We start from the raw sequence: 9,662 nt of genomic DNA, 5'->3' as shown, positions 1-9,662 counted from the left end.
GGCTAAACACCCTTTTCTCATCTGGACTGACCACCGCAATCTGGAGTACATCCGGCAGACGAAGAGATTGAATCCTCGCCAGGCAAGGTGGGCCATGTTTTTCACTCGTTTTGTGTTTACTCTTTCTTACAGACAAGGCTCCCAGAACGTTAAGGCAGACGCATTGTCTCGGCTGTATGACACAGAGGAGCGATCCATGGATCCCACTCCCATACTCCCAGCTTCGTGTCTGGTGGCGCCTGTAGTGTGGGAGCTGGACGCGGACATTGAGCGGGTGTCACGTGCAGAGCCCTCTCCCCCTGAGTGTCCAGCTGGTCGTCTGTACGTTCCGTCTGCTGTCCGCGACCGATTGATCTATTGGGCTCACACGTCACCCTCCTCTGGTCATCCTGGGATAGGTCGGACGATGCGCTGTCTTGAAGGGAGGTACTGGTGGCCCACTTTATCTAAGGACGTGAGGATTTATGTTTCTTCCTGCTCGGTGTGCGTCCAGTGCAAGGCTCCTAGACACCTGCCCAGAGGTAAGCTACAACCTCTACCCGTTCCTCAACGGCCGTGGTCGCACCTGTCGGTGGATTTTTTGACTGATTTTCCACCTTCACAGGGTTACACCACGATCCTGGTCGTTGTGGATCGGTTTTCAAAGTCCTGTCGTCTCTTCCCTTTGCCCGGTCTCCCTACGGCCTTCCAAACTGCAGAGGACCTATTTACACATGGGGTGCCTGAGGATATAGTGTCTGATCGGGGTCCCCAGTTCACATCAAGGGTCTGGAAGGCGTTCATGGAGCGTCTGGGGATCTCGGTTAGTCTTACCTCAGGTTTTCACCCCGAGAGTAATGGGCAGGTGGAGAGAGTTAACCAGGATGTGGGTAGGTTTCTGCGGTCTTATTGCCAGGATCGGCCGGGGGAGTGGGCGAAGTTCGTGCCCTGGGCAGAGATGGCTCAGAACTCGCTACGTCACTCCTCCACTAACCTTACTCCTTTTCAATGTGTATTAGGGTATCAGCCGGTTCTGGCTCCTTGGCATCAGAGCCAGACCGAGGCCCCTGCGGTGGACAATTGGTTTCGGCACGCTAAGGAAACCTGGGAGGCAGCCCACGTCCACCTTCAGCGTGCCATAAGGCGCCAGAAAATTGGCGCAGACCGTCGCCGCAGTGAGGCCCCAGTGTTCGCACCAGGGGACAGGGTCTGGCTCTCGACCCGAAACCTGCCCCTCCGCCTGCTCTGCCAGAAGCTGTGTCCGCGGTTTGTGGGGCCATTTAAAGTCCTGAGGAGAGTGAACGAGGTATGTTATAGGTTACAACTGGCCACTAATTACCGTATTAACCCCTCGTTCCATGTGTCTCTCCTCAGGCCGATGGTGGCTGGCCCGCTCCAGGAGGCTGAAGTGCGTGATGTTCCTCCGCCTCCTCTAGACATCGAGGGGGTTCCGGCGTACTCTGTTCGATCCATTTTGGATTCGAGACGTCGGGCGAGGGGCCTTCAGTACCTCGTGGACTGGGAGGGGTACGGGCCGGAGGAGAGATGCTGGGTTCCGGTGGAGGATGTGTTAGATCCTTCCATGTTATCAGAATTCCACCGTCTCCATCCAGATCGCCCTGCACCTCGCCCTCCGGGTCGTCCCCGAGGCCGGTGTCGACGCGCTGCTGGAGCCGCGCGTCAGGGGGGTACTGTCACGACTTCTGCCGAAGTCGTTGCCTCTCCTTGTTCGGGCGGTGCTCGGCGTTCGACGTCACCGGTCTTCTAGCCATCATTGATCCATTTTTCATTTTCCATTGGTTTTGTCTTGTCTTCCCACACACCTGTTTTCAATCCCATTCATTACCTGTTGTGTATTTAACCCTCTGTTTCCCCTCATGTCTTTGTCAGAGATTGTTTATTGTCAGTGTAGTGTTTTTGTTGTATAGGTGCGCGACGGATCTTCGTACCCATATTTGTTTATGTTCTTTTTCCTGTTTAGTGTTATGGAGCATGTTAATATGACATTATTAAAAGACTCCATTTTACACTCCGTTTGACTCTCCTGCGCCTGAATTCCCTGCCACCTATACACATATGCCTGACAGGAAGACATTTTCCTCAACCAATACAACTATTACAAATGCTCCAAAAATACCACACAACTCACCTGCTGTCAGTCTGGGTTCAAGGACAGGAGCCACACCCCACTATCCTCCAAAAACAACTAACTAACTGGTCCTGGTCTTCGTGCAGTCACGTGTGGTGGGGTTTTATGCACACAAAACCAGTGGAGTGGAAAAGACTACCAGAAACTGGCGGCTCCCCATAACCACGGAGGTGTTCCCGAGCCGATGTAGGGGAAAAGGGAAAGGGATGCTCTACCCACGTTCACTGCCACCTAAAACAATAACACCACGAGCCTCCTATTGATACTCGCTGATAAGCCTGAACAGGAGAGGACTCCCACCTGAACAAAACCCAGAAAAACCCAGAGTGAATTGCTACCCAAATTTAGCTACTAAGCTAACTGAACCAAAAGAACACATGGCTCTCAACTCTCTCTTCAACAATATTGGCCCAACCAAAACATCCCCTCAAACAAAATTTGGCAATCTGAACTAAACTAACCCAAGTTAACTACAAAACAATAATCAAACAAGCCAAATTACAAAAAAACAAACATGTCAATAATAAATCGAATCAAATCAAATGTATTTATATAGCCCTTCGTAACATCAGCTGATATCTCAAAGTGCTGTACGGAAACCCAGCCTAAAACCCCAAACTGCAAGCAACGCAGGTGTAGTAGCACGGTGGCTAGGAAAAACTCCCTAGAAAGGCCAAAACCTAGGAAGAAACCAGGTTATGAGGGGTGGCCAGTCCTCTTCTGGCTGTGCCGGGTGGAGATTATAACAGAACATGACCAAGATGTTCAAATGTTCATAAATGACCAGCATGGTCAAATAATAATAATCACAGGCAGAACAGTTGAAACTGGATCAGCAGCACGGCCAGGTGGACTGGGGACAGCAAGGTAATCCTGAGGCATGGTCCTAGGGCTCAGGTCCTCCCAGAGAGAGAAAGAAAGAGAGAAAGTGAGAATTAGAGAGAGCATACTTAATAAATTCACACAGGACACCGGATAAGACAGGAGAAGTACTCCAGATATAACAAACTGACCCTAGCCACCCGACACAAACTACTACAGCATAAATACTGGAGGCTGAGACAGGAAGGGTCAGGTGACACTGTGGCCCCATCCAATGATACCCCCGGACAGGGCCAAACAGGAAGGATATAACCCCACCCACTTTGCCAAAGCACAGCCCCCACACCATTAGAGGGATATTTTCAACCACCAACTTACCATCCTGAGACAAGGCTGAGTATAGCCCACAAAGATCTCCGACCACGGCACAATCCAAGGGGGGGCACCAACCCAGACAGGAAGATCACATCAGTGACTCAACCCACTCAAGTGACGCACCCCTCGTAGGGACGGCATGAAAGAGCACCAGTAAGAGAGTGACTCAGCCCCTGTAATAGGGTTAGAGGTAGAGAATCCCAGTGGAAAGAGGGGAACCGGCCAGGCAGAGACAGCAAGGGCGGTTCGTTGCTCCAGAGCCTTTCCGTTCACCTTCACACTCCTGGGCCAGACTACACTCAATCATATGACCCACTGAAGAGATGAGTCTTCAGTAAAGACTTAAAGGTTGAGACCGAGTTTGCGTCTCTCACATGGGTAGGCAGACCATTCCATAGAAATGGAGCTCTATAGGAGAAAGCAATGCCTCCAGCTGTTTGCTTAGAAATTCTAGGGACAATTAGGAGGCCTGTGTCTTTGACCGTAGCGTACGTGTAGGTATGTACGTCAGGACCAAATCAGAGAGATAGGTAGGAGCAAGCCCATGTAATGCTTTGTAGGTTAGCAGTAAAACCTTGAAATCAGCCCTTGCCTTGACAGGAAGCCAGTGTAGGGAGTCTAGCACTGTAGTAATATGATCAAATTTTTGGGTTCTAGTCAGGATTCTAGCAGCCGTATTTAGCACTAACTGAAGTCTAGTGCTTTATCCGGGTAGCCGGAAAGTAGAGTATTGCAGTAGTCTAACCTAGAAGTAACAAAAGCATGGATTCATTTTTCTGCATTATTTTTGGACAGAAAGTTACAGATTTTTGCAATGTTATGTAGATGGAAAAAAGCTGTCCTTGAAACAGTCTTGATATGTTCGTCAAAAGAGAGATCAGGGCCCAGAATAACGCCGAGGTCCTTCACAGTTTCATTTAAGACGACTGTACAACCATTAAGATTAATTGTCAGATTTAACAGAAGATCTCTTTGTTTCTTGGGATCTAGAACAAGCATCTCTGTTTTGTCCGAGTTTAAATGTAGAAAGTTTGCAGCCATCCACTTCCTTATGTCTGAAGCTTCTAGCGAGGGCAATTTTGGGGCTTCACCATGTTTCATTGAAATGTACAGCTGTGTGTCATCCGCATAGCAGTGAAAGTTAACATTATGTTTTCAAATGACATCCCCAAGAGGTAAAATATATAGTGAAAACAATAAAACGGAACCTTGAGGAACACCAAAATTTACAGTTGATTTTTCAGAGGACAAACCATTCACAGAGACAAACTGATATCTTTCCGACAGATAAGATCTAAACCAGGCCAGAACTTGTCCGCATAGACCAATTTGGGTGTCCAATCTCTCCAAAAGAATGTGGTGATCAATGGTATCAAAAGCAGCACTAAGGTCTAGGAGCACGAGGACAGAAGCAAAGCCTCGGTCTGATGCCATTAAAAGGTCATTTACCACCTTCACAAGTGCAGTCTCAGGGCTATGATGGGGTCTAATACCAGACTGAAGCATTTCGTATACATTGTTTGTCTTCAGGAAGGTAGTGAGTTGCTGCACAACAGCCTTTTCTAAAAAATTTGAGAGGAACGGAAGATAAGCCGATAGTTTTTTATATTTTCTGGGTCAAGGTTTGGCTTTTTCAAGAGAGGCTTTATTACTGCCACTTTTAGTGAGTTTGGTACACTTCCGGTGAATAGAGAGCCGTTTATTATGGTCAACATAGGAGGAGGGCCAAGCACAGGAAGCAGCTCTTTCAATAAGACAAAGACAATCTAGACAAAACCTTAACCAACTATGAGAAAATGTTAAAGTAAACTAAAATACTAAAGTAAGACTAAAGTACAATTAACTTTAACTTACGGACGAGCTCCCACTTGTCACAGGCCGCCTCATAGCCTGTGGCAAAAATGAGTGGACACGAACAGGTGTAGGCCAATCAAAAAGGTTCTTTATTGTAAACCAAAACTATTAACTTTAAACAAAGAAAGGGGAATGAGGTGTGAAAGTATCATAATATTGGGTGTATGTAAAGTGCAGGGATGCGTGAATCTGTGTGTGTGAATATGACTGAGTGAAAACTATGTAAAACTACAAAGGAACTAACAAAACAGGATCATACCTGGAGGAGCAAAGAGAGAGAGACAAGAGTGGTTAGTGACAGTTTAAATACCCGGAGCCCAGGTGGCTCCAATCACTAACGACCCTCCTCTGCCTGCAGGAGGAACCTGCCCCTGCAATGCTGAGGGGCCGTGACAGTATGCAGTCATGTAGTTTTTATTACAGTTAGTATTCAGTTATATAGCTGGTATAACAGTTGGTATGTAGTTACGTAGTTGGTATAAGAGGTGGTGTGTATTTTACCCTTAGCTTATCAAATCAAATTGTATTGGTGACATACATGTATTTATCAGATGTTTTTTCGGGTGTAGCAAAATCCTCGTATTCCTATCTCCAACAGTGCAGTAGTATCTAACAATTAACAACAATATACATACACCGAAAAGGAAAAGCATGGAATTAGAAATATATATTTGAATCGAGCAACGACGGAGTGGCATTGACTAAAATACAGTAGAATAGAATACAGTATATACAGTGGGGCAAAAAGTATTTAATCAGCCACCAATTGTGCAAGTTCTCCCACTTAAAAAGATGAGGCCTGTAATTTTCATCATAGGTACACTTCAACTATGACAGACAAAATGAGAAAAAGAAATCCAGAAAATCACATTGTAGGATTTTTTAATGAATTTATTTGCAAATTATGGTGGAAAATAAGTATTTGCTCACCTACAAACAAGCAAGATTTCTGGCTCTCACAGACCTGTAACTTCTTCTTTAAGAGGCTCCTCTATGCGCCACTCGTTAACTGTATTAATGGCACCTGTTTGAACTTGTTATCAGTATAAAAGACACCTGTCCACAACCTCAAACAGTCACACTCCAAACTCCACTATGGCCAAGACCAAAGAGCAAAGGACACCAAAAACAAAATTGTAGACCTGCACCAGGCTGGGAAGACTGAATCTGCAATAGGTAAGCAGCTTGGTTTGAAGAAATCAACTGTGGGAGCAATTACTAGGAAATGGAAGACATACAAGACCACTGATAATCTCCCTCGATCTGGGGCTCCACGCAAGATCTCACCCTGTGGGGTCAAAAGGATCACAAGAACGGTGAGCAAAAATCCTAGAACCACACAAAGAATGCTGAGTTGCATCCAAAGAACACCATACCTACTGTGAAGCATGGGAGTGGAAACATCATGCTTTGGGGCTGTTTTTCTGCAAAGGGACCATGACGACTGATCCGTGTAAAGGAAAGAATGAATGGGGCCATGTATCGTGAGATATTGAGTGAAAACCTCCTTCCATCAGCAAGGGCATTGAAGATGAAACGTGGCTGGGTCTTTCAGCATGACAATGATCCCAAACACACCGCCCGGGCAACGAGTGGCTTCGTAAGAAGCATTTCAAGGTCCTGGAGTGGCCTAGCCAGTCTCCAGATCTCAACCCCATAGAAAATATTTAGAGGTAGTTGAAAGTCCATGTTGCCCAGCAACAGCCCCAAAACATCACTGCTCTAGAGGAGATCTACATGGAGGAATGGGCCAAAATACCAGCAACTGTGTGTGAAAACCTTGTGAAGACTTACAGAAAACATTTGACCTCTGTCATTGCTAACAAAGGGTATATAACAAAGTGTTGAGATAAACTTTTGTTATTGACCGAATACTTATTTTCCACCATAATTTGCAAATAAATTCATTAAAAATCCTACAATGTGATTTTCTGGATTTCTTTTTCTCATTTTGTCTGTCATAGTTGAAGTGTACCTATGATGAAAATTATAGGCCTCTCTCATCTTTTTAAGTGCTAGAACTTGTACAATTGGTGGCTGACTAAATACTTTTTTGCCCCACTGTATACGTTTATTTGTATAGAGTTGGTCTACATGGTTAGTCTATGTGTTTAACAGTATAGTGTTAGTCTATATTGTTTCCAGTATAGGGTCAGTCTGTAGGGTTAACATTATAGGGTTAGTCTGTAGGGTTAAAAGTCTATGGTTACTCTATATGTTTAACAGAACAGATTTAGTCTATATGGTTAACAGTATAGTTTTAGTTTATAGGTTTAACAGTAAATGGTTAGTCTATATCTTTAACAGTATAGGGTTCATCTGTAGGGTTAACAGTATATGTTTGTCTATAGGGTTAATCTGTATTATTAACAATATAGGGTTTGTCTATTTGTTTAAAAAGAAAGGTTCAGGCTATTTTGTATAGGAGTTTAGGGTTGGTCTAGTTTTTTAAACTTTACTAGGCAAGTCAGTAAATAATAATTTTCTTATTTACAATGACGGCCTAGGAACAGTGAGTTAACTGCCTTGTTCAGGGGCAGAAGGGCAGTTTTTTACCTTGTCAGCTCGGGAATTCAATATTGCAACCTCACGGTCACTAGTCCAATGCTCTAACCACTAGGCTACCTGCCGCCCTCTATAGTGTTGGTCTATATGTTAAATGGTATAAGGTTAGTCTATATGTTAAATAGTATAACGTAAATCTGTATGTTTACCAGCATAGGGCGGGTTGATAGGTAGAGTCTATATGTTTAATAGTATAACGTTAGTCTATATGTTTAATAGTATAGAGTTGGTCTATAGTGTTAGTCTTTATGTTTAACATTATCGTGTAAGTGTATCATTTTAATAGTACAGGGTTAGTATGTAGGGTAGATGACTATAGGGTTAGTCTATGTGGTAGATGACTATAGGGTTAGACTATAAGGTAGATGACTATAGGGTTAGACTATATGGTAGATGACTATAGGGTTAGTCTATATGGTAGATGACTATAGGGTTAGTATATATGGTAGATGACTATAGGGTTAGTATATATGGTAGATGACTAAAGGGTTAATCTAGATGTTTAACAGTATAGGGTTAATCTATATGGTTAACAGTGTAGGGTTAGTTTCTATGTTTAAATGTAAAGGATTAGTCTATAGGGTTAGTATATATGGTTAACAGTGTAGGGTTAATCTATATGGTTAACAGTATAGGGTTAATCTATATGGTTAACCGTGTAGGGTTAATCTATATGTTTAACAGTATAGGGTCAATCTATATGGTTAACAGTGTAGGGTTAGTTTCTATGTTTAAATGTAAATGATTAGTCTATATGGTATAGGAGTATATGGTTAGTCTATAGGGTTAGTCTACTTGTTTCATTGTATAGAGTATGTCTATATATTTAACAATATAGTGTTAGTTTCTATGTTTAAATGTAAAAGGTTAGTCTATATAACATAGGAGTATATTGTTAGTCTATATTGTTAACTGTTTAGGGTTAGTATGTAGGGCTAACAGTTTATGGTTAGTCTATAGTAGGGTTAGTCTATATGTTTAACAGTATAGGGTTAGTCCATATTGTTAACCGTATAGGGTTAGTCTATATGTTTAACAGTATAGGGATAGTCTATATGGTAGATGACTATAGGGTTAGTCTATATGTTAGATGACAATAGGGTTAGTCTATAGGGTAGATGACTATAGGGTTAGTCTATATGTTAGATGACTATAGGGTTAGTCTACATGTTTAACAGTGTAGGGTTTGTCTATATGGTTATCAGTTCATGGTTAACAGCACTATTGTCAGTTTCACGTTTTGTTTGAGATGTTTTGCTGTGAGTTTCACTTAGTAATAAAAAGATGTGGAACCCAGATCACGCTGCACTTTGGTCCACTCATTATAACGATCGTGACAGAAGATCCCACCAACAACGGACCAAGCAGCGTGCCCAGGAGGAAAGCCGGGAGTGGAGGACATCCTGGACATGGGAAGAAATTATGGCAGGAGATAGAAGCCTGCCGTGGAAGCAGGCAGAGGCAACGAGGGAACAACAATGAAGACGCCAGGGTTCTCAAAAGTAAGCCCCCCTCCCAAAAATGTTTGGGGTGGCACACGGAGTGGTTGGCGACAATGAGGGGTGAGTCAGAGCGAGGAGTGGGCAGCAAAAGTTGAGGGGAGTGAGCCAGAGCCAACTCCCCATACTCACCGTGGGGAGCGTGTGACCGGTCAGGCATCATGTTTTGAAGTGATAAACACTGTGTCTCCACTGCGCATTCACAACCTGGTGCGTTCTGTGCCAGCTCCCCGCACTCATCGTGCTAAAGTGGGTATCTGTCCAGGATGGGTTCAGCGCGCCTGGGCTCAGCGCGCCTGGTCTCCAGTGCGCCTTCTCGGTCCAGAATATCCTGCGCCGGCTCTACGCGCTGTATCCCCAGTGTGCCTGCACAGCCCAGTGCGTACTGTACCTCCTCCCCGCACTCATCCTGTGGTGCA

This window comes from Oncorhynchus tshawytscha, linkage group LG05 (assembly GCF_018296145.1).
Source record: "Oncorhynchus tshawytscha isolate Ot180627B linkage group LG05, Otsh_v2.0, whole genome shotgun sequence".
Classification (NCBI taxonomy): Eukaryota; Metazoa; Chordata; class Actinopteri; order Salmoniformes; family Salmonidae; genus Oncorhynchus; species Oncorhynchus tshawytscha.
The sequence above is the reverse complement of the archived record's forward strand: the minus strand, read 5'-3'. Positions refer to the sequence as shown.